Consider the following 26,192-nt stretch of genomic DNA (forward strand, 5'->3'; position numbering starts at 1 on the left):
CACGTCTGTTTCAATTCAATGGCAGCAAAGTTACATCCACTGCACCATGTCAAATCTCAATTTCCTATTACAGTGTACCGAAATGTAAATACACATCTGTCAGTAGAGATTTTAATGGAAATAATAATTTTACTTCTTTTTACTGTTTTTGTGCCATAAAACAATGGCTAGTACATGGGACAGAGGGGACACCAGACTTAGAGCCACTGTGGTGCATTGCAATTGTTACTGAAGTGTGAACTCTCAGGCAGCGGGCACCGCTCACTCAGCTATTGATGATTATTTTTATGGAATAGTGACTGAGTTAAGTCTTTTTGAGATATTGGTGCTTCGCAGCACTTTTAAGATAGTTTCTCATTGCTCAAATGGGTGTAATTTCTGATATTTATAAGTTTCCCTCTTCATTGCTTGATTTTGCTCACAAGAAAATGTCCCTCATAATTTCACTGAAATTATGAAAATGTCACACATAGCAATCTGAAACTTTAGCAGCTATGTCTAGTTTTACATCAAAGGCTGATGATTGCTAGTAGTGCCACCAAGTGAAGATTTCTTTTCACTCCCAGAGTGATGGCAAAAATGAAGAGTCCAATAGGGACCCGTCTCAGCATCTGTTTTTCAGAACTGCTGGTGCTTGGCACTGGCAGGACCTGGCTCTCTTAAAGCCCTGGGTATGCAGATGAGGAGACTATCTTAATCTACAAGTACTTTTAGAGGGCCCAGCAAATCCTGGAAAACTTGAGACCCACCCCCTGTCCAGCCTAGTTTTCTATTTCTGACCTCGAGCTTCTGGATTGTAATTAAAAGAAAACTGCAATCCTCACCATGAACAGAAATAGGCTGGTGGAGGGCTGCAATGGCAGGGATTACTTTGGGCTCTTTTAAGCTCCTGCTTTTTTGCACTGATTTACCATCAGTTACATTATGTATTTGTGGTGACAGAGGGTCACAGTGGGAACTGGTCATCAAAATGAGTGTTATTAATAGAATTTAGGCATGATTGCTGAAGCCCATTGTTGCCCAGTGTACCTCCTCCTACTAAATGTATATTGAATGGACTTTAGAATTAATTTAAAAATGTTTTCTGAAGGCTAGTTTTGTAAAATCAGAGTTTCATCTTTGGGCTGGTTTTTGGGCTGATGCTGCTCTGGTTGGGCTGAATTTGGGCTTGTACTCGGGTAGCTTTGGGCTTGGGACGGATCTCAAAATCTGGCAACACTGCTGGCCTCTCCTGAGGAGTCAAGTCTGGGGCAGTGGCATTGCTGAGCGATTTCTGCAGGCTGCAGTAGAACCAACCTCTACGGGAGAGACCCTGCCACCACTGTGAATACTGGAGCCTGAGGACGGTAAGAGATAAACGGTTGTCACGAGGGGAGGAAAGGATCTTTGGTGAGTGGCAGGGCAGTGGGCACAAGTCCTATAAAAAGAAGAGGGGGGACTAACCAAGTTAGGCAGTCAGCAAATGACATCATGACACGTGCCATCCATAGCTGCCAAGGTTTCAGATTGCTATGTGTGACATGTTCATAATTTCAGTGTGGTTATGAGTGACATTTGACACTTTCTTGCAAGTAAAAATAAAGCAATGAAGATGAGGAAACATAAATATCAGAAATTAGACCCATTTGAGCAACGAGAAACATTTAGAAGATCTAAAACTGCTGCAAACGCCTGCTTCAGCTGACTATAATTAAAATGACAGCTATGGACCTCTAGAAAGCAAGTCACATGGCTCCTCTAAGAATTAACACCAAAAAGAGCAAGGACCTACGGTTAGGCTGTAGAACCACTGGAGCGAAGCTGTGCAATAAGAGCCACTGACAATACAAGACAACAGTTTAGTAGAGAACACAGATCTTTACTGGACCCCACCAATGTAGAAGGGGCATTGCTGGGTGCACATGAGGCATTCAGAGTTGTAGTGGCATGAGCATCACCAGAGCCTGCCCTGATGTCCTGGCAAAAATATCTCTAGTGACACACAGCGAGTGACAAGTTACACACCAAGTGTAAATACACCAGACGACACTTCAGGCAAAGATTGCATTTTTTTTCTGCCCATGGCAGAGAAGCAGCTTGGTCTTCAGTCGGGTATTTAGTCCACCCTGCATTGCTGTTTAAAGCCTGCAGCACTGCAGGTGTCGAAAGACCCCTAAATCTAACACCCCAGCTTCAGATCCAGATAAAGCAGGTAAGTGCAAAAGTAGTCTGTCTCGAGTCACAGTCACGACGCACGCTGATGAGAGTACCTGTCTGTGAACATGTGGCATTGCGGCTGTTTAGAGAGAGCTCAAATAATAAACCAGGCGAGAAGAATCGCTAAACTCCATGCTGCTCTCTCTGTCCCACAGGAGACCTGGGCCCAGACTATAACAGGGTGTGAGAGACCCTAACACAAATCTCAATTGCCTCAGGCCTATACCATAAATTCATTAGTCAGCTCACTCACGGACTCCGTCCACCACAGTGAGCATGTGTGTGATAGCATGATTGCTGGGCAAGCCTCGGTAGAACCTGTGAGACACCCATAGTAGTCACAGTCAGGCAGGATGACAAATATGTTTAAAAGTATTTTAAAAAATCACACCAGTATAATTAAGCGAGTGGCCCCAGGGTGCTGTGCGCAGCCCTCTACAACTGCAAGTTCAGATAGTTAACACTTACTTGCACTAGTTAATAGAGCAGTGTAAAACTAGCATTCCAATGATACATGTGAGAAGCAGTTGTGCCCGAAATTTGACAGTGAGGTGAGATTCAAAATTCGATTCCGAGACTTAAGCTCACACAATCACAGGGCTACAGATGCCAGGGGCGGCAATCTGAGGGATAGCCCCGGGCGCCACAAGCTCTAGCTACGCCCCTGCCTGTAAGGCCTTTTATTTCCTTTCAGAGTTACTGAAAGTCTCCTCTTCTGGTACACTTCGAAACTGGAGTCCAAATAATGCTCCTCACTCGATGAAACACATCGCTCAGGTCTCAGATGAAGAGTGGCTTTTGTTTGCATTGTCGTCCTTGCAGGTTATTCAGATGCAGTATGGGGAAAAGTGGAAATAAAAATCAACAGAAAGCTTGGGGGAGCAAAAGATGTGGGGGCGGGTTCAAGAAGTGAAGGGCGATGAAGCAGAAGATGGGCAGGTGACAGGTAGAAAAGGAGGCAAAAATGGTCTGGAAAGAAGCAGAGGGCGGTGGAGAGGAAGATCGCAGAAAAAAAATCGAGTGGAGACATGGGGATGGGTGGGGGAGGAGCAGGGCTTTAAGTGGGATACAAAAACGTGGGGTTCCCTCAAAGGAGCGTGGCCAATGTAATTAAGAGTGTGGCTTAAAAACACATAAGCTAAAAATCTGTGCTTAGCATAGTGTGCCGCCCTTGTATTTAGCTGTTTCTGTCATTGCATCCAGATATATGATACAACAAGTAACATCATACATACAACAAGTCAGGGCTATTGGCTTTGTCAATGGTTGTTAGCTGCATAAGATAAAGAAGCAGCAAATATGGCTTGTATATAATATTGAAAAAGCTTCCACTTAGCCCTGGTGACACCACAACAATGTTGTTGCTCCTGAGTTTCAAAAAGAGAAGGGAAATCCAGAGAGCAAATGACTCTCTTTAAAGAATTTCCGTTCCCCTACAACACTCACCTGGCATGAAGTCATGCCATAACTTCTCCACTAGTGAGAAGTGAGCAGTGTGAGTAGCGCACATCGATGCGCCTGCTGTCACTGCAGTCTGGGTACCCTGTGGCACAACACAGAGCTCGTTAGAGACCCGTTTTCGAAGACCCCTTTAAACAAGCATTGGCATAGCCAATAGGTCGCGCCTTTGGGACCTTATAAGTGTTTAGCCATGCAACAGTTGCATAACTAAATACTTATACGGTCCCAAAAGCGAGACCTATTGGCTATGCCAAGCGGCCGCAAAAGTGATCGCGATCAAACTTCAAAGCGGCCGTACGGCCGCAAAAGTGAAAGTAATCACGGCCCGTGCACATGCACTTTAGCTCTAGGCTGGCCTGGTAGCACTTTTTGGAGCCCTCTCAATAAGTCTCGCCAGACCAGCGCATGCGCTGGGTCAGGCGAGCCCTAAAAAACTGCCAGTGCTCAGCACTGGTGAGACCCGGCCCACTTATAGCCCTGGGGACGAGTAGAGTGAAAGAAAATAGGCATGAGGTTTATGAGATGGAGAAATGAATCAGACCCTAGAGTAGAACAGAAGAAAGAAAAGGAAAAAAGGGCCTTGGTAAGGAGAAAGGGTGGATGAGAAAGGAATAAATCACAAGGTCACAAAGAACGAGATGTTGAGAGTGTGAACAGAAGGGTGGGGAGGGTGGGGAAGGGAGGACACGACGGGACGTGAAGCAGAAGAGGAAGCCAGCCTCGCAAATGTCAGTGCAGTTGTGCATAAAGCGAGGGCAAATTGGGTCTCTCGCCCAGCACTAATTATAGCCTTCTAATTGTAATCAATTCGCGAAGAGAGGTGCCAAGGAAGACAGGGCTGTTACTCCCAGCTGGCTGCTTCTGCATGGCAGGTACAGGCTCTGAGTCAGCGGCCGGTCTATCACGCTTCTGTCACTTCTGTATAAGGCTGCCAGAGCCCTGTAATGAGGAGCAGAGGCAGGCCTGGAGGAGTCCCAGCAGAGTGACATCACAGCCCGCAGCTATCCCTCACCAGTCTGCCATGAAATTCAACTTCCGGGGGATATTAAGCCATGATCCGAGCAGACGGGCGCGCAGGTTACTGAGGCTTTGTACCAGACATGATTCAAAGTCACAATGCTGGAACAGACAGACAGACAGACAGACAGGCAGATGGATGGATGGATGGACGGACTGATGGACGGATAGATGCAGGCAGGCAGACAGACAGACAAACAGATGCAGGCAGGCAGGCAGATTAGATAGATAGATAGATAGATAGATTAGATAGATAGATAGATAGATAGATAGATAGATAGATAGATAGATAGATAGATAGATAGATAGATAGATAGATAGATAGATAGATAGATAGATAGATAGATAGATAGATAGATAGATAGATAGATAGATAGATAGATAGATAGATAGATAGATAGATAGATAGATAGATAGATAGATAGATAGATAGATAGATAGATAGATAGATAGATAGATAGATAGATAGATAGATTTTGGAAATAAGGTCGAAGGGAAATGGCCAGTGCTTCTCTAGGATGAAATGAGGCAGCAGCTTCAGGCCACCACCTTGTTGTGGTGCCAAATTACAAGGAAAAGCCCCAAAATTGTCTTATGTCAGTGAAGTGCGTGAGTAGGAAGACAGCTATTAAGCCACAAGCACTAAAAATTCTCCCACATTTGCTGGTATGTAACGTCTACTCAGGAGATTCCGGAAAGGGCTGTGAATAAGAGTCTTGTTTTCAGCCTGGAGGGCTATACCTTGATTAGGGGGTAAGAGCCACACGTACTTGACTAGGGCTTTCTCCCACTGCACTGGGTGACAGATCCTGCATGGGCATTTGCTCCGAAGATCTCTTCAGCTTCCCCCTGCTGAAGAAAACCTGCTGTGAGGCCAGAGGGGCTGTGGCAGGTGGTGTCTAACTGCATGGTCTCCACTCCCTCCTTGGACCTGAACAAGTCCAGCAAATATGTTTAAGGGTTGGAGAAATTGGGTTCTGACCCAGGGCACCTATCCTTCAAGGGGCCCACTCATTTAAGCTTTTAGGAAAGTCCCACACTGTTCAGAGTTTTAAAAGAACCTGTTTGGTTTTTTAGACTTCTCAGGCTGTCTGGCCAGCCCACCCCTGCCTGAGAGATGGAATGGGGCTGAAAAAAATACCTGTTTGATCTGGTTAGATTCAGCTGGAACTCTCACCTTTTAAAGTGCATTGGCCCAGCCCAAGTTGACAACACTTTGCCTTCATTCAACTCTGTATAGGTATTTAATTCATGACAGGTCTCTTTTTACACTCACAGTAGCCAGGGCCAAGACACCCACGGGTATTTGTGCGCTCAACAAGTTCATTTAACATACCATAACATTTATTCAGCAATCTCCAAATATGTAACGTAAACATAAGCATTGTGTTCAGCCTCTGTGACTGCATGTCCTTGTGGAGCAGAAGTCAGCAGGTTCAATCACAGCTTGTTCCCTTCTGAGAAAGAATACCTGTAGCACGTTGTAGAGGCAGGGCATTAAACAAAAGCACCCATCAGCACCGCATGCCCAAACGGTGATGACAGGCTAGCAACTCCACACACTGTTGGTAGAGCGTTTGGTTGGGCCATAAGCTTTTCTGCTTTTCTGCTTTTCTGGTGGGTAGGCCACAGGCCACATCAGTGCTGAGCAGTATTATATGCTCCCTCCATGACTGTAATGTCCACTTGAAGCAGCTGCTGGGCTGGTGCGATCACCTCTTAATGCCACCTGACTCAAAGCCCCTTTTCTTCAAGGAGTACAAACTAAAGTGCAGTAAACAAAAAAAGCATCCTCCAAATGCACAGGCACAAACAGTGAAATGCCAGTCCACTCCACCACATGAAACTGGCTTGTTCAAGTCATTAGTCTTTCTGCTTCTTTGGTGCTGCGAGAGACTGCTTGTTCTAAGGTTGGGCCCTGAAGTAGGCTTGCCAAGGAAGAGGATTCACAATGATCCAACCACAGCCGCTGAGAGTATAAATAAACCTAAAATGGATAGTAAATTCAGAGTTGTTCTGAGCATGGGGCCTGTTAGAAATTGTGTTTCTGGTTGGCAGAGGTATGCACATGTCCAAGTAGGAACCACAATCCTAGTCAGGGTAATTCACTTACACACCCTAAAGTAACCTGTGCTCACCCCCTGGTAGCTTGGCACAGAGCAGTCAGGTTTAACTTAAAAGGAAAGTGTAAAGTATTTGAGCAACACTTCAACCACTAAGGTGAAAACACGATGCAAAAAGATACCACACCTGATTAGAAAATAGAATTTAATTTAAAGAACAAAACAAGATAAAAACGACAAAAATCCAATAAGCTTAATTTAAAGAACAAAACAAGATCAGAATGACAAAACTCCAATAAGCATAACCGGAGTTATGAATTTTGAATAATAAATGAAAATATACTGCTTACAAGCTTAAAGCACCAACCGGGAATATCTGGTCGTGCTAGACTGGGGTAAATCCAAAGGTTCAGGCCAACTGCGATGGCGTGTGGGTCGAATACAGGGACCAGCGGTGGCCCACTTCGAAGTATCTTAGATGCGTTGTCGAAGGAGTTGAGATGAGAGAAGCACTGAAGAGATGTGTTGTCTTCTGGCTTGTAGGCGACGTGCTGGCGTTAAGCTACGCAAAGTCGGTGAGGCGTTAGAAACTGGAGATGATGCACCGCATAGTCTGCAATGTGAGGTCCATTGTCCGTGCAGCAGCGACGATGCGTCGAGGGAGATGCACCAGTTCTGATCAGCGCGATATGGGCGATGTGTGGATTTTAGCAGTTGCAGCCCTTTATACCTACTTCTGAGGGTCCAGGACTGGATTGGCACCACTTGGCAGGGCAAGACTTGCAGCAAGCAAAGTGTAGGTGTTGTTGCAGGTTGATAAAAAGTCTTTGATCACCTGAGACTTATAAAAGGGGCAAGCCAGCCTTCCCTTGGGGTCTCTCTGGTTTTAAGTGAGATGGGTCCAATTCTTCCTCAGCAGGGCAGAGGATAGCAGGCAGCAGGGCAGCACAGCAGAACAGCAGTTCTCCCAGAGCATCAGTTAACAGAGTGGCCATCCTTGTAGCAGCACAGCAGTCCCTCCTCCTGACTGAGTTCTTCACAGGTCTAGTACTGTACTGATTTGGTAGGGTCAGAGGCCCAGTAATTACATCCAGTTGTGCCTTTGAAGTGGGGGTGACCTCAAAGAGGGGCTTTGAAGAGCACAGAGTTCCATTCCAGTGATGTGAAACATGACAGACCTACTCCTTCTCAATCAGAAATTATTGCTTATTAGTTGCATTAAGGAATTGCCAATGTTAACCTAGGAGAGTGGTAGGCCTCACAGTAGTGAAAAATGAGTTTTGGAGTTTTTCACAGCCAGGACATGAAAAACCTAAAGGTACATGTCCTACCTCTAGATTACATAGCACCCTGTTCTATGGGCTACCTAGGGCCTGCCTTAGGGGTGACATATAGAAAAGGGTAGTTTAAGGCTTGGCAAGGGTTTTTTAAAGCAAAGTTGACATAGTAGTGTTAACTGCACACACAGGCCCTGCATTGGCAGACCAGAGACATGTTTAAGGGCTACTTGAGTGGGTGACACAAGCAGTGCTGCAATCCCACTAGAAGCATTTAATTTGCAGGCCCTGGGAACATTTAGTGCACTTTACTAGGGAGTTATAAGTAAATTAAATGTGGCAACTGTGGATACATCATTTAAACCATGTTTAGGGGAGAGAGCACATGCACAGCAGAACAGGTTAGCAGTGGAAAAGTGCTCAGTCATAAAGCCAACAAAAACAAAAGTTTAAAAAAGAGGTGGAGGAAGGCAAAAGCTTTGGCATGACCCTTCAAAGAGGGCCATTTTTCAAAAGGACCCTAAATTAAGTTTAACCCAGGGCCCTCAAAATCATTAAAAAAAACACTGAGGTCAAGGCAGCAATGGGAATTCTGGGGCTCAGTCCAGTCACCAATGTGAACCTCTCCAGCAATGGATAGTCAAGTAAGTCAGAGCCTGTTTTTGGTTGCTAGAATAATGGCAAGGTAATTACTCGCTCTGGCTGGAGAAGGGGAGAGAGTTATGTTTGGCCCACACACACTTTTCAGTTCAGAGGACACAGCACTAGCATAACCATCACTCAGTCTCCATTCCTGGTTCTAAGAGCTGATACAGACTGCCTGATGAGTATGTGGGGAGGAAGAGACCAGCCTACCTCTCGGAACCGGCGACAGGTTGGTTGGCACTCAAGGCACCACACACACATATATCGTCCACCATAAGGCCTGCTCAGGGTGCCGGCATGATTTTTGCACTCATTGTGACACTGCTCACTCACTCACTTCTGGTATTAGGCCCCCCTGAGCCCACTTGCTCCCTATTGTAGTTTGTATGTGACTAAAACCTCTAAGCCGCTGGGTCTGGTGGCGTAGTGGACTAATGCATCCACTGAAGGGGCCTGTGTTCGGCCTCATTGTCACAGGATCAAATACCAGCAGGTCTGCTCAGCCTTTCATTCTTCTGCAGTCGATAAAATGAGTGACACTGAGTTGGGTAACAATCAACATCTGTTATTCAGCACCAAGAGGCCTACGGGTGAACATGTGTTTTACAAATACACATGTTATGTTATAAAACGTGGAAGAGTTAAGCGAAGTCACAAGATTTAAAAATATGCTTTTTTGTTTGGAATATTTCTATAGAAACCAAATATCAAACACAGTGACAGAACATGTCAGTCTAAAGGCATGCTGCACTTTCGCATGTGTGTACTTGAAGAGCTGTTATAGAGGAAACTCCCCAGGTCTCCAAGATCTCCTTATTTACTTTGTTTTTGCCCCTCAGTGTTAGGGAGTGTCAGAAAGGAACTAATATATAGATGTGGACAGCCCATCTACATTGATCACAGAGGTGTTGATGACATGGTCCTTATATATTCTGATCTTTATGGTGTGAGGCTGCATCCAGATGGCCTTTGCCATTTTTTTCCTACTTGCTCCTTAACACAGTCACAAGCCCTGCAAATGGTTTCTTAGTGAGAAAATGACTGTTCTAATGGGATTTAGGTTGAGATAGTGACATACGTTTGTGGAAGCTTTGTCAAACCAAAATGAGAAATAAAATGTTTTAGCAGTGCAGACGCTTATTTGCTGTAGTTATTTAGTAATGACGTTCATAAATCACAGAAGTATTTATTTTCTGCGAAATCCAATACGGCGTGCAATCTCCTAAAGCGACTTTTGGCTGCTTGTATATGACACACAATTTGGAAGCAGCACCTAGGAGCGAGTTTCTCTACTGCAAAAGAGTATTTTGGTAAGTAAAAAAATAAAACATGTCGAGCTGTAAATTAAAGTATGCAATAAATTCCTGCCCCTGCTCTGTGCATGTTTTGCGAAAACATGAAATTACTGTTGACATGAAACATGTTTTTAGAAGAATCAGATATGTTTTAATTCATGCACAAATTGGGCAATTGTCAAGCACCCCCACCTTCCAAGTAAAGTGGCAAAGTTAGTGGGACTGTTGAAATTCATGTATAATAACGTTGTTAAAAAAAGCATTTTTTTCCTAATTTGACAGCAAAGCATTCTTAACAGAATTTAAGGACTGAATTAATAAAGGGATTCAAAACATCACAAACTCTTGGAGAGGTGTTTACTTTCCAGCTAAAAAGGTATTTTGGGGCATATTATCAGAAAACTGCAGCTAAAGCGGCGATAATGGACTTGATAATATGCCCTTGAGAAATCCAATAGAAGCCCATGTTCTGGTGTGAACCTGGGCTTCTATTGGAATTCTCCAGCTTTAGCGGCGATAATTTTAACACCGTGCTTGATAATATGCCCCTATGTGCTTGAAAGGTGCCCTTTACTCAGCGCAAATAGGGGCATATTATCAAGAAACGGCGTTAACATTATGGGCTTGATAATATGCCCTGGAGAATTCCCATAGAAGCCCATGTTCTGGTGTCAACATGGGCTAAAGCGGCGATAATATTAACGCAGTGCTTGATAATATGCCCCATAGTGCTTAGTGCTGCTTTGCACCACTTTACATCAAGGGGGCATTAGAACAGTGGAACTTGGGCAGATTACCACAAGTAGGCAACTTTTTGGCGCACAGGCCGATCTACTATAGACAGACTGAGTTTGCATCATGAAGAAATATTTTTGTTTCTCCCACTTTTCCTTACATTGCATGTGTGCTGCATGGTACAGCACACATACATTGTACGAAATGTTTCCGAAATGTTTAGGCATAGGAGTTAGTGCTGGAAGGGCATGATTCTAGTACAAATCCTATGCTATAGACCACCCACGCATTTCTGTGCTATGGTATAAAGGTTGTGCGTGCAGCTCGGCAGCATGTTTGTGCGCCAGTGGAGGGGTATGAAGCAGAAACTAGCCATTTCTAATAAATATGACTTTGCTCTGCGTTCTCCGACTTTCGCGACCCATTGCATCAATGTTGGTTACTGCACTGTGTTGAGCAAACAAATTATAAATCTGCCCCTTGGTATTCCTTCCTGCCCTACCAAGCCTTGTTCTGTGCACTCTCAGGCAGTTAATACCAATTAAATCGAAAAATATTCAGTTTCATTACTCTTTCCTGACGTCATCTCACGTGTTCTATCTTACCCCTCTCTTTTAACCTCCCACTCTAGCTCTACTTTTCTTAGTACAGTATTTCTATCTCAGCTCTCTCTACGTCACCTTTTTCTTCCTCACCAACGGCTTCCTCTTTTTGCTCTACATTACATTTCTCCTCCACCCTTTCTTTCATTCCCCACTACTTTCTCCACCTGACCTGTTTTTCCATACTTCTTCTCATTTGCTCTCTCTCGCCAGCTTACATCTTTAAGTTTCTCTTCAAGTCTCTCCCTCCCTACCTTTACACCTCTCTAATTCCCCTCATGTTCAACATTAAGTCTCTCTCTACCTCAGGCTTGGAGAACTGTACTCTGCTACCCCTCTCTACCGCTGCCCTCTCTAAATTTTCTTCTCCTACTCTCTATCACTCTCTACTGCACAACAAAACCGTACTTATTTGCCTGCCCCTCTTTACCTACATCTTACACTTCTTTGCTTATCTTTCCTTCTGGCTACATCACATTTCCCGATTTACTTTACTATGTATTTGTGAGAAATTGGGTTGTTGGTTGACTGTGGTGTGATTCTCAGTCAAGCAACAGCCACAATCCTTTGCAGGGTAAACCACAGAAACTCACTTAGGGGCATATCTACAAGGCCAGGCGATAATTATCGCTCAGCGCTCTTAGCGCGAGGATAATTATCGCCGGCCAATGCAGAATGTTATCGCGGAGATAGCGTGCTATCAGCAACGCTTATCTCCAAAGCGATAAAATTAAACGCGCAAGCTGCCAACTGTGCGATTATCGCTGGAAATCCAGCGATAATCGCACAACGTTTGGCGAAAGCTTGCTGATAGGGCAAGGCAGACTTAGTCATGATATCCACCTTCCATAGGATATCATGGCTAAGTCAGTTGAAAAGCAGGCGTAAGGAAAGTAGCGATAACCGAGGTTAGCGCTACTTTTCTTATCGCTATGCTTGTTAGCGATTCCCTTGATAATTGGAAAAATGTCCGTTAGCGACATTTCTCCAGTTATTTCAGGAAGGAACGCCCACTTTGCATCTCATTAGAGATGCAAAGCTGGGCGTTCAGAAAACAGGCGCTAAGGCAAGGATTCACGCGATAGCATGACCTTGCTGATATAGCGATAAAATGATCGCCACTTTTCGGCCGAAAACGTAGATATGCCCCTAAGTTAACTTGTGCTTAACCCTTGGCAGCTTGGCACAAAAAGCAGTCAGGCTTAACTTAAAGGCATGTATTTATGCAGCACACAAACATTAATAAAGTGAAAATGCAACTCAAGAAAAATTTTCAACCAATTTAGAAGAACACAGTACATTTTGATCAATTATTTGGCATAAAAATAACAAAAATCCAATCAGTAGAACTGTAGTTATGAATTGTTAAAGTTTTTAGTAAAAACGAGCGCCTAAAAGATCACATTATGAACTGCGGACATCTAGTCGTGCGAGACGGGGTCAAAGTAAAAAAATATGTCCGACTACGATCGAGCACAGGTCGGATACTAGGAGTGAATTGAACCCGTTCAGCGCTTACCTTTGGACTTAAAAGAACTTTTAAGAAAAATGTTCTGAGAAGGTAACGTTCAACGGGGCAAGGCAGTGACCAAGGATGGAGCGTGGTCGTTGGGGAACCTTGGGTCGAAGCTGTGGTGAAGATTTCTACCCTCGGATGTAATCTTTTTTTTGGAAGTTGAAAATCTCCAGCAGGACAAGGCAGAAGGCTGCAGCCGAACACAGTTTTCAGGAGCTCCGATACCCTTTTGGCGAATGACCTATGAACAATATTTGCTGCTGTGGAGAGGAACGTTGCGGTTGCAGCCGCAAAGTCAGGCTGAAAGGCGATGCACCTTGGGGAGTGGATAGACAAGCAAGTTGGTCCTGGTCTTCCCTCGGCCCTTAGGTCAGTTTGGCCTCAGTTTGGGATTTTGGCCATCTGGGTGCATTTAGCACCACTTCCAAAGGGTTCTTTGGCTCTGACCAGGAGGCCAGCAAAATAGCCCTTGGAGTCACTCTGGCAGTCCTGGCTTCAGGTGAAGATGCAGGGCTTAAAGAGCAGGGCTGGTCTCTGAAGATTCAAGGCAGGTTCCAGGCAACAAAGAAGTCCTTCCAGGTACAGCAAAGAAGTCTCACAGAGTGCACAGCAGGTCACAGCAGCAGGCCGTCCTCTGAGAGTCATTTCCACAGGCCCAGAAGTGAACCAAAGAGTAGGTCTGAGAGTTCTATTTTTATACCCAGTTCTGTCTTTGAAGCTGGGAGAAGTTACTAGAGGTTTCTGCTTTGAAGTGCATGGAATGTCCTGCCTCTCCTGCCATGTCCTGGCTCCAAGCTGGCTGCAGTGACATTGTGGTAGGTGTTAAGCCCCTTGTGTGAAAGCAGAGCACAGTCTATTCAGTTGCAAATGGGGCTGTGTCCAGCTCCACCCCCCATCCAATCAGCAGATGGCCCATTCAGGCACACTTAATCCCTCTATTGTGTGACTAGCTGGGAGGAATTCACAGAGTCTAACTGTCCACCCAATCGTGTGACCCAGGAGAGGTTGCATGCACCAAATGGCTAGGGACAGGAAAACATTAACTTTTTTAAAGTGGTTGTTTTCAAAATTGTAGGGTAAAATCCGACTTTGCCATTAAAGAGGATTTTTTATTACAGTTTTGTAGATACCAAACATGAAATGATTATCTGTCTTCAATCAAAAGTTAGCACTTATTAAATGTAAGATAGGTCTCACAGTAGTGAAAAACAAATGTAGGAGTTTTCCACTACCAAGACATATAAAATGTAAAAGAACATGTCCAACCTTTTAATTACCATGCACCCTGCACTATGGGCTACACAGGGCCTACTTTAGGGGTGACTTAATGCAATAAAGGGAGAGTTTAAGGCTTGGCAAGGGAGTTATAATGCCAAGTTGAATTGACAGTTCTAAAACTGGAGTCAGGCTCCAATGGTAGGCCTCGGACAAGTTTCAAGGTGCTATTTATGTGGGTGAGGTAATATATTCTGCAGACCCACTAGTAGAATTTAATTTACATGCCCTGGGTATATGGTATACCGCACTACAAGGGACTTATATGTAAATTAAGTATTCCAATCAGGTGTAAGCCAAACAAACCATGTTTAGGGGAGTGAGCACAAGCACTTTAGCAGTGGAAACGTGCTCAGAGTCCTATTGCCAAAAAAACAAAATCAGCCAAAAAAGTATGAAAAAAGACAAAATGTGGCAACCGTACAGAGAGAGCCAGGTCTAACACTATTCCTCTCCCTAGCTTACATATCTCTCTACAGCATCTATGTGTCTACTCCTTTTTCCCTCTACATTACATCTCATTTAATACTGTTATGGTCACGGTCACAGGTAACTGTCTATTCAGAGAATTGCACATATATAAAAAGAAGAAGAGCGTCAAGGCAACGGAAGAGAAATTATGAGAAAGGTATTAGATTTCACCCAAAGGAACGGTGAAAGTCCACAGAGCAGCAAGAATGTCAGAAGTGAAGTTGGATATATTTGTGCCTAAACATTTTTTACAACTAAAGCTGCAATTTAAAGCAATATGTACATATGTCTTTAATATTATGCACTAGTCCACTAGACAGCTAACAAGTCACTCTTAGCCTATTTTTCTTACAATGGGTAAACAAGCTGGTTAGAGACTGAAAATATACACATATATTGTAATGTCAAAAAAAGAAATCTAGATCCAATAAAAAAACAGTATTATTAATATTGCTTGTTCAAGCTTTCTTTTAGTACTGTTGCCATTGTACATATTGCAAAATACTTTTAGGCATCACTGCTTATGCCTTGTCAATTACATTTGTTTTTATTGCAAACACGCAGTGTTGCCATAATTTACTGTTTAGCTGTTTTTGCCTGCCCTAGTTTGTGAAGATTTACCTGGCATCTTTACAGCTCAGCTTTTTTTGTGTGTTCTTGTTTGTGAAAATGTAACGTATAATTAATTTTGTTTCTCTTAGATCTGCCAACCTTGGGGTGGTCTTCTCCAAACATTTTGCCTACTTGCCTCCACTTTTTGCTGCATTTCTTTTGTTGATCTAAGTTTAGGACTCTGCATACTTTACTACTGCTAGCCAGTGCTAAAGTGCATGTGCTTCTCTTCTAAACATGGTTTCATTGACTTATCCACAATTGGCGTACTTAATTTATCTGTAAGTCCCTAGTAGAGTGCACTACCTGTGCCCTGGGCCTGTAAATTAAATGCTGCTAATTTTAGAAATGCCACTTTTAGAAAGATGGCATTTCTCTGTTCCGAAAGCTCTGTGTGGCTGCAGCCTGTCTCCAATACACGTCTGGTGCATTCCCTCTAGACAGCCACACATAAAGGAAGGGTAGGTGTATCTGAGGGCCCATCTGAATCCTGATAACTCATTCTGGGCAGGAAGGAAGGGAGAAGCTGACACTTACACCTGAATGGCAATGTCCTGTGCCCAAACAAAGAGTTGATTACACCCCTGTAGTGAGTCTGGAGCCAGGACTTGGCAAGGGGGACATCAGTGCACTCCAAAGCCCCTACTTCAAAGGCACAGCTGGGAATAAGTACTGGGTCTGTGACCCTACCAAATCAGACACTTCTGGACCTGTAATGAAACTCTGCCAGGAAGAAGACTGTTGTGCTGCTACAAGGACTGTCACTCTTCTGAACTGCTGCTCGGGAAGAACTACTTTTCTCATGTGCTGCCCTGTTGCCTGCTACTCTCTGCCTCTGCTGAGGAAGAACTGGACTCTTGCTTGAACCCAGAGTGATCTTCAAGTGCATGCTGGCTTGCCTCCTGTTTTGAGACTCAGTGATATCAAAGTCTCACTTCCTGCTCCTGTGCCTGGTCCATTGGAAGTGGATGCAGGTGCTTGCTCCAGTGGAACCAATGCATCCTCTGTTGCGTGAAGCAGAATCACTGCATCACCACTGTAGCATCCTATTAGCCAAGGTATTAGCCAATAACCGTGTCACACACAAAAAGTAGTTTTACACGTCTTTATTCAGTGGCGTGTAAGTCAGAACTCAACATTCTAAGCCTGCCTTCAACACATCTCTCCAATGCTTACGTCACAGGCCTACGGTGTACAGTGGGAACCAAAAGAGTTCCAGTGTTCTTTTATTTACAAGACACTACATCTCCTGCTTTGTTAAATAAAAAGTTACAACTTTTTCAAAGTAAATAAATAAACAAATATAGGAATAAATACATGAATCAACACATAGATGTACAGGCAATTATAATTCTTCAATTAAGCGTTGTGGTGCATGAATCACACGTCCTGATCGGGTCACTGGTAACCGGTATCTGGCAGTCAAAGTGTCAGTGTTCTGCACAGGTGAGGTGGAATCATTAGCAAGCACAGAGTCATCAACGGTCTGTCTGGACCCAGTCTCTGCATTGACATCGATGTTTGGTGAGTGATGGGATACATGTCAAAAATTAGAGGATTCTCGTAAGGGACTTCCCAGGACACTGGGCAGTCACCATGTATCCTTCGGTGTTAGTGATGGTAAAGGGTTCAGCCTCAAAGGGAGCATCAGACTTTTTTTTCCTGTGCAATCTGACAAGCACTCGATATTCTCTTGCAAACATGACATCTTTTACATGATGTTGTCTGTCAGTGTTGAACCTGGCCCTTTCTGCAGGGTTATTTTTCTGTATACCACTAGAGGGGGCTATCCTTGCTTATTTAAATCCTGATTTTGTTCGCAAGATTGTTGCGTGGCCCAATGTATATCTTATCAAAGTGTAAGATCTACACCCAAGTAAATCAGTGTGATCTATACAGCTTTTAGGATGTAATTGTTGGGTCCTCACCCACAGGTACCACCTGTGGCTTGCTTCATCATCGGACCCACGTCCTACTCGGGTTGTACCTGTGGGTGAAGACCCAACAATTATATCCTAAAAGCTGTATAGATCACACCGATTTACCTAGGTGTAGATCTTACACTTTGATGGGATATGCATTGGGCCACGCAACAATCTAGCGGACAAATCGGGATTTCAATAAGCAAGGCTAACAATCTCTAGTCGTATAAAGTAATACAATTTCAGGAGGTCGAGGGTTTCAGCCCAACATACACTTCTCACTCCTTCTAAGTGGTGACCTGGGTTTATTTTCTGACCTTCTTGTTGCTGGCTTTAGGATTCTGGGTACTTTACCGCTGCTAACAAGTGCTACAGTGCCTAAGCTCCGTAGTCTAAACTTGATACCGTTGGCTTATCGACAATTAGCATATTTAATTTACTTGTAAGTCCCTAGCACTGTGCACTATATGTGCCCAGGGCCTGGAAATCGAATGCTACCAGTAGGCCTGCAGTGCTAATCGTGCCACCCACTCAGTAACCCTTTAAACATGGCTAAGCTCTACCATTGCAGAGCCTGTGTATGCAGTTTTAAACTACCATTTTGACCTGGCAAGTTAACCTACTTGCCAGGCCCAAACTTTCCTTTTATTACATATAAGTCACCCCTAAGGCACTCCCTAGGCAGCCCCAAGAGTAGAGTGCAGCGACGTTTAAAGGTCGGACATGTACTTTTGAGTTTTACATGTCCTGGTAGTTAAAAACTGCTATGTATGAGGTACCACATTGTGTACTTGGACAAGGTGGGGAACGCAAAATTTATAATATATGTTTCTGACCGGCAATCCTTTTCCTTTTTACTTTTCAGAAAGGAACAGTGAGGCAATTCATTTGCACTTAACAACAATTTTTTGCATAACTTTGAGGTATGGAGTCTGGGAGAAATTTCCACAGTGGGAACATTCACTGACATAAGGAAAGCTATTTGAGCCATCGTGTAGTTCCTATAGAAAGTATACAGGATCTGCAGGTTTAGACAACATACACTGTAGGATTGGTGTCAGGCAAACTCTAATCTTCCCCACCGGGTATGCTGGCTCTTTTTGTACCAACTAGCCCACAGTGCCACTAGAATCTCCTCTTATCAAGGAGAGAATAGTTCTTGGCAACCATCGGAAATGACAACCCTGATCCCTCAGGACCGTAGCAACAATATACTACTTTTCGCTCAGTCACTCGTGCTTACTTAATCTGTTTCAGAGAAATACACAGAATAAACAGGCTGGGCTTTTTCAATAAGAATTGATTGAACAGTTGTTATTCTGGTGTAGTATAGATGAGCTGCAACAACCGTTAGTCTGTATAAGATATAAATGATTAGCAGTATGATAAAGGTAAATGAATGGTATAGCTCTACCATCTTGCTACAGTCATGAATACATATGAATATATAAAACACATGATAAAAGAAACGTACTCCTACTAGATGTACCTAAGTGTACCTAGCCTGTGTGTAGGTGTTAAGCCAAGAATCCCTCTAGGATTTAGTCAACCTCATTACATGAAGTGAGAGACTGTGGGACCCTGTCCTGGTCTCGAGTTGGACACCTCTCGAGGGATGTTAGACCACTGAGAGCTGGATTGTCTGTGTGCAGGAACCTCAGCGTCTCTGGTCAGTGTGCCGGATGGGAAGTCTTGATCTCCTCTGTCTTATCTTAGCAGGATGTGATGTATGTATACCCATAGATCTCCCCAGGGGTCCTACCTTGCTGTATTACTGTGTTGGCCTAAGAATGACGTTGCATGAACTTTGTACATAGATTTTATACAGGAGATGGTAGTCCTGCTGTGCTTCCAAGAACCCTCATGCATAATGTATGAGATTTAGAACTAGGGAAAACCCGCGTTCTGACTGCAGTGTAATATCTAGGTAAAAGGTCAGTCCCTGTAAACCGTGACAAGTGTAATGTAGGGAAAGAATATAGGTGGCGGGTAATGAGATTACCGGGGCCTATGTTATGATACCTATATGGAATATAACACCGACTCCTCTTCCGAATGGACGACATAGTTAAATTCTAAACGTACTACTAGGCTGACTAGATACTGGTACGCAAACGATAAAAACATTAGTTTCTTTTTATGCTTAAAAATGAAGCTTAAAACGTTAATAAATTGTTCTAAAAATTCTAAAAAGAGAACAAAAAACGGAAATTGACACTTAAGTTATAGCTCTAAAATGTCCAAAGGTATCGTTTGAACTACTAAAAGCATTTAAAAGCAATGCATGCTCAAAAGAATGTCAATTTTGATATGGGGTTCAATTTTTCTGTTTGCTTTTCAAAAGGTCGAATTTTTTATCAGCACACGACGGGCCAAAATGAGTCAGATGTTAATGTGTCCTGGCTGGTAGATGCAGCATTCTCGTTGCTTGCTTCCCCAGCTGGTGGTCCTGTAACACCTCTCATATTATGTCAATTGAGCACAGATGATCTTCCGAACTATCCGCAGCCGGTGCTGGGGCAGCCTGTGCGCCATCTAAGGCTTGGGTGTCAGAGGAGGAGCCGGTGTCCATACCAACGGGAGCTGAGACTGCCTGTGGTGGCTCTAGGAATGCCGCCATCAACATGGGAATACGCTGGGGACACTGCAGAACATGGGCCGTTATCGGGTCCAGTAGAGCATCAACATCCGGTTGCGCACATGATGGAAGTGTCAGACAGAGATCCAACACGCATTCTTCTCTGCAAACCACGCATCGAAGGACAGGTAAGTTGCAGTTCATCCAGACTGGTCTAAATGACAAGAACCAAGAAGCACTTAGTTACCTTAGGCGAGGTGTGCCTAGAAGTTGTACCATGCGATTACAGTATTTTCTCTCCAGAAGTACTGTTTCCATCTCCTTGGTGACTGGGACGTCCATTGCGTCACAGAAAAATGACAATCAGGATACCTGCTATTAGAAACAGGATCAGCGGCAGCCCTCCAAAGATGCTTCCAAATACGGAGTGTATAAAGTTTGGTATAACTCTGAGGACCGTCTGAAAGGTGCTTAATAGTCCCAAACCTCTGGTCTTAAACAGGTGGACAACGCCTGTCGTATCAGACATGTTAAAGATACAATTTACCATTTCTGCTAAATGAAAAGGGCAATTTGTACGTATAAGTGCCTGTATCTCTGCCCAAGACCTCGCGACTTGAAGATCAAAAGTCTTTCGAGCGGAGATTAATGGCACGGGTTTCTGTATAAGCATGGCTTTCATTCTGTTCAAAGTATCAAATCTTATTAATGAAACATTTCGTGAAGGTCATAACGGCGCCTCCCTGACTGTGGGGCAAATCTACAAGAAAGTGCCGCAGCGTGGCACCGCAAGCCCTTTGGCTGCGCCATGCTGCGCCACTTTCAAAGTACAGGAATGCAACATATTTACAATAATATGTCGCATTCCTGTGCTCTCCCCCGCGCTGGCGCACAAACAGGTGCCATTCGCCAGCGCAGGCACTCTTGAACCTTGGTGCAAGGATACCTGCGTCATGGGGAGATTGTTTTTGTGCAAGAAGGGGCACCTTACTGCACAAAAACAATCACTACAGGCATTTTCCTCTTTCAATGCGTGCTGTAGATTGCAGCACGCATTGAAAGAGGAAAAAACGAGGAGAAATGAAAACATTTCTCCTTGTTGCGCCTCGCTACGCCACCCCTACGGTAGATTAGCATTCTAACCCATTTCCACGTTTACGATTCCTTGTAAATCTGTAAATGTGTCAGGTTCCATGGGTGTTGAGTGGGAACACCCACAGCAACACCCATGGAACGCCCCTTTCATGCAAAGTGTTTGTGTGTACAGGAGCCGTATTTACAAGGACAGGAAAAATCATGCAGGGTGGCTTTTCCTGTCCTTGTAAATATGGGACGCACTGGTGGCGCAAGGAGCTTGTAAATCTGCCCCTGTATGTGTTGGTGGAAACAATACTTGCATACAGCAAGTAACCCTGGAACTCACAGTTACCAGATATGCGATGCCAGAAGCATCCCACAGCAACCTTGATCTTTCAGCATCAAAAACTCCCATTTGAAAGTAGCCCGAACACTGGAGTGATCATGGCAGCTGAGGCATCCTTTAGGTGACAGGATAAATTTGCTACTGAACCATTACAGTCCCCATGAAGCATTATATCCTGGCATATAAGTGATCCACTTAAAGTATTCTCGCAGTTTGTACCACTTAGAAACACTTCTTTTTTCCCACTCCGGCATCGAAATCTGTACGGTAATTCCCAAGATTGCTTGATGAATTCCCTACCCATTTCTTCATATCTGTTTTTGTTATGTTATCCGTGTGTGATGGTGCTGGCACCCGAGGTGTGTTCAAATCTTTATTCCTGGCTAACCCAAGACAAGTTGTTTGTTGCACTGTTTAATTCGAGAACATTATTAATTAATGAATAAGACATGCTCTAAATAGTGCCTCTGTTCCCTGGACCTGACAGTCTCTAGTACCTCACGTCTATGGTGTCTTTCCATAGGTCGAACCCTTGTTCAGACAACTTGGCAATAAAGGAAGCAGAATAAATCTGTTTGGCGTTTGTCAACATATTTTTCTGTGCTAGTGTATGTGCAACCGTATAGTAATATGAGGCTGGGTTTGACGTGTTACACCCTGAAAAATATGGAAATTTTTGTGCAACTGTTTTTGAACTGCTTTTCGTCAGTGTTGGGCAATGTTCCCATTTGTGATATGTGAAAACATTTCTAGGGTTAGCAGATTTATGCATAGAGTGATGACCATAATGTTGATAGCAATACATTTTCTCAAAGTCTGATGTGTTTTCATTATTAGAAAAAGGAGCAGATTTCTCTAAATCTGACAACATATTTTTTACAGTTTCATAATTCCAATCATTGGAAAATGTACTGGAGGTAATGATATCACTCAATGATATTTTAAATAAATGTGGTATTTTTAAAAGTTCAGTTGGGCCAAATATATCGAAATCAACCTTGTCCCACACTATACCGTCAGGTATAGGAACTGCTGTAATGTTCACTGATGATAGGTCTCTTTTTCACAATGTGATGACAGATGTGGTTTCAGAATCACATTTACTTTCTGTGCTGCAGAGCTTTCTCAAAGATAAGTTCCGTTAATAAGCATGCTAAAAACTATTACTAGGCCTATCCAGAAAAGAAAGAAAAGTTTTCCTGTAGATATCCAGAGTTCCACCCAAGGGGATACCAGGTAAGTCTTTTAAGAAAGTTCAGAAAATCTTTAAATCGCTGTAGACGAGTTATTTGGGCTGGTGTTGTTTCAGGTTTGCCAGGATCTAACGAGAAGGTGTCAAAGTCAATGAAATAGCCAAATGCAGTTCGATCAATTTTCGGTAGTTCCCTCAGATTTTGTGGAAACTGTAGCTTGCTCTTGTTGGGGCATGTTGACACAGATATTCGTGTTTGGCCGAATTGAAATTTGTCTTTCAGTGGAATTCTCATTTTGAACTTCAGTTTCACGAGGAACGAGTTCCATTGCATAGTTGCTTAGTCTTTCATTCCGTGCAGGTGACCCTTCAAACGTTATGCATCTTTCTGTTTGAACTTCTTGTATAGTTGTGAGAAAAGGGTGTCTGTTACTTCAGAGTCAACGCGGCCTACTATTCAGTATTGGCCACATAGTGTGGCTTGATTAGCTCAATTGAGACAAATATTTTCTCCTTTTTACCAGCAAGAGGTGGCAGAAGTACTGTTCTTGTTACTTCAACTGCCATGACAGGTAGAGGTTTTCTGTATGGTGGTCCACACACACTAGCCCCAGACCTTGCTGGGGAATGGAACTAGAGGCACGGGGCCTAGGGACTCACCAGCCTCCAATACGATATGTATACACAAAAATGGGCTGCCCCTAGTGTGGGTTCCTACAGTTTCCTACAGAGTTATCTTGAGATGCATCACCAGTGGGGGCATCTCATAAAAAGTGACGGACTGGCCTCACACACCGCCCAGTGTCATGCTCTGCATCATCGGCTGTCCTCGCCCTCTAAAAACTTCGTTTGATAGAGGGCGGGCATACACCTGGAGACAGGGATGCACTTCTAAAGCTAAGTGGTGGCCCATGAAATAGTGAAAGGTGATCTAAAAACCATTACACTTGTCAATAAACTGTATTTATTCAGGGAGCAAATGCATGGTATTAAAAGAGATGAACGGTGATCTGGGACGTTACTCTCCCTTCACCGTGTTAAGTGTGGTCAACATGTTTCTGCATTCGTGTCCCCATAGGGTACATAGAATTCGTCAGGACCAAAGGGTTTCTAACTATGGGAGCAGCCTTTTCGCACGTGGTGCAAAAAATACCTACCACCAGAGGGACGGGGGCTGTGGGCATCAAGCTCCCAGATCAGTGCAGTACCAGTGTAAATGATTCTGTTGGAAAAAATGGGAACAAAAAAGACAAACAAACCCGAAGTGTAAGTATATTTCAAGTGGCTAACTTTGCCATCCATGCAACGTCACACCTATTGCGCGCGTGGTGTGGTCTTTATGAGACACGTGGCAAGTATACGTGTCGTCATTCAGCAAATGAAATGATAGCAGTACACTTCTTACCCTAATATACTATCCTACTTGCTCCATGGGAGGGTGAGGGTGGAAGGGCCTGCTGTGACTTTCTGCAATGGAGAGGTACAGAGGGTCAAAGCCTGTTTGTGCATCCACAGGGCTGTGACTCAATGGTCAACATTCACTATTGTGCAGATTAAAAAAATTATTGTGCAGTGTAAAAAAATGTCTTTATGCCCAGTGTAGGCAACACACACACACACTTTCAACAGAAGGTGAAGCAAAGTTTCACCTTCGCAAACATACGTGGCAGTCACACTCTTACTGTCTGAATTCAGCGCTTCCAGCCATTCCATCTACAAGCATCCTCTTGGTCTCCCCGTTGGTAGAGTGTGGTGAGAACCCGAAGGGTTTAAATACTGTGGTTAAGTGGTTGGTTAATTGCTTAATATGCGCTAATTGGAAGCGCATAATGTCTATCCTGTGTCTCGCTGGGGCTGCGCCTGGTCGCCTGGTGTAGGGTGTGCCCGAGTTCGCCCGCACGTATTGGGGGAAAAAATAGGTTTTCCGCCCTGTCCTTAGTATTCCTAAGGTGCGCACGCACTCCTGATTCTAAAGCCCACATTACCAGGCCGCCTACTCTCCGGGATCTGTTGCCATGACTGGTTATGCGCTGGGGTCAATGTTCTCGCTACGCACATGCGTGCTACTATATTCCAGTCCATTTCACATGATCAAAAGTTAACTCATCGCTGCTATGCACCGCTCACTGCCCATGCATGTGGTGGGTCGGAGACTGCGCGTTCTGCCCTAGCAGATAGATATTATTTAATTGTGGAACATAGTATGCCCACTCTTTGCTAATTGTTGGTTATAAACAAGGGGCCCTGAATGTGGGTGCCATGATCTCTATTTTTTCGCATGTCCCGCATTTGAGCCAGCTTCCTTGCTCGGCGGAGGTTTGCCAGGTCGGGCATAACCATCCCGATTATTTTACGATTAACACTTCCTCGTGTTTTAAATCTTGGATAATTAAGTGGTTGGATTTTGCTTGCAGTTGCTATTTTATAGCCTGCGGTGATATCTAGAGCTATAACCTCGTGGGCTGCACACGTGTGGGTTTGTTACAGTGTTGTGCTCATAGAGCCTCTCTACGGTGGTTAGCAAATGCGTGAGCAGATGGTGATTCTGTACACCGGGTAAGGCCTGGTCACTTCGCCAACTGTAACCATGGTATTTTGTCATTAAGGCCTGTCTCCCATGTATGTAACCTATACACCCAACGTTGTTCCCGGATGTGTAGTTGTCTGCTAATGTCAGTTTTTTGTTTTTTCATCACCTCCAGAATGACCCAACGTATATCAGAATAACTATGGGCTTTTCTGTGAAATGTTTTGTCAGTTTTGTGTTTGTTTTCCTACACTGGATTGTGCTGCGGTGTTCGCTGATCCGTGTTTTCACCTTCCTCATCGTCATCCCGACGTACTTCAGATTGCATGGACAGGTCAGTAGGTAGACCACGTTTTCCGTATTGCAATTACTAAAGCCTTTTAACCTCCATGTGTTGTTTGTGCCAATGTCTACTTCCTTAGGATTGGTGGTCAAACGACAGCACACACAGTTGCCGCACAGGTAGTGGCCTGTTGGTTTTGGTTGGCTCCATAGTATCATTTGGTTGTCATTGTTTTCGTGTGTGATCTTCGAGTGCACCAGGTCATCCCCCAAGTTTCTACTCCATTTGAAAGCGAAGAGTTGGGGTTCCCACTTTCGATTTCCGCTGTTCAGAATTGCCCATTTCTTTTTCATGATGTTCTGGATTATTTTTGAAACAGGAGTATACATGGTTACACACACCAGACGGTCTGTTTGTTCTTTAGCTGTGGTGTCCAGTAGGGCTTCCCGATTATTGTTCTTTGCCCTCTTCTTTGCTCGTTTGATCATTCGACTGAGGTAGTGTCTCTCCAGGAGCTTGCCCTCTAGTTGTTCCGCCTGTGTTTGGAATGTCTCTAACTCAGAGCAATTCCTTCGTACTCTGAGAAATTGTCCGACTGGCAGGTTTTTGCAAAGAGCCATCGGGTGGTAGCTCTCTTAGAGGAGGAGACTGTTCCTGTCTGTTGGTTTTATATGCACTTTGGTGGAGATCCCTTCCGTCGTCAGGGTTATGTCCAGGTCAAGGAAAACAGCATGGTTTTTTTCAATGGTGTGAGTAAACTTTAGGTGGGGGTCTTTACTGTTGACCCAGTCTACAAACTGCATGGCTTCATCTGTAGTGCCCTTCCAGATGATCAGAACATCATTTATATACCGCTTCCATGTTTTCATCTGAGTTGTAAATGAATTTGCGGGATTAAAAATGTAGTCCTCTTCAAACTGATGGACGTAAAGGCACGCCATGCTCGGCGCGAAAGTGCTGCCTATTGACGTGCCTTTCACCTGGTGGTGTAGTGTGCCCTCGAATTCGAAAAAGTTCTCAGTGAGGGCTAGTTCCGCGCACTCAATGATGAAATGCATCGGTGTCATGTATGTCCATTCTTGGTCCTGAAGGATTTGTTCCA

This window comes from Triturus cristatus, chromosome 11 (genome assembly GCF_964204655.1).
Source record: "Triturus cristatus chromosome 11, aTriCri1.1, whole genome shotgun sequence".
In the NCBI taxonomy this organism is placed as follows: domain Eukaryota; kingdom Metazoa; phylum Chordata; class Amphibia; order Caudata; family Salamandridae; genus Triturus; species Triturus cristatus.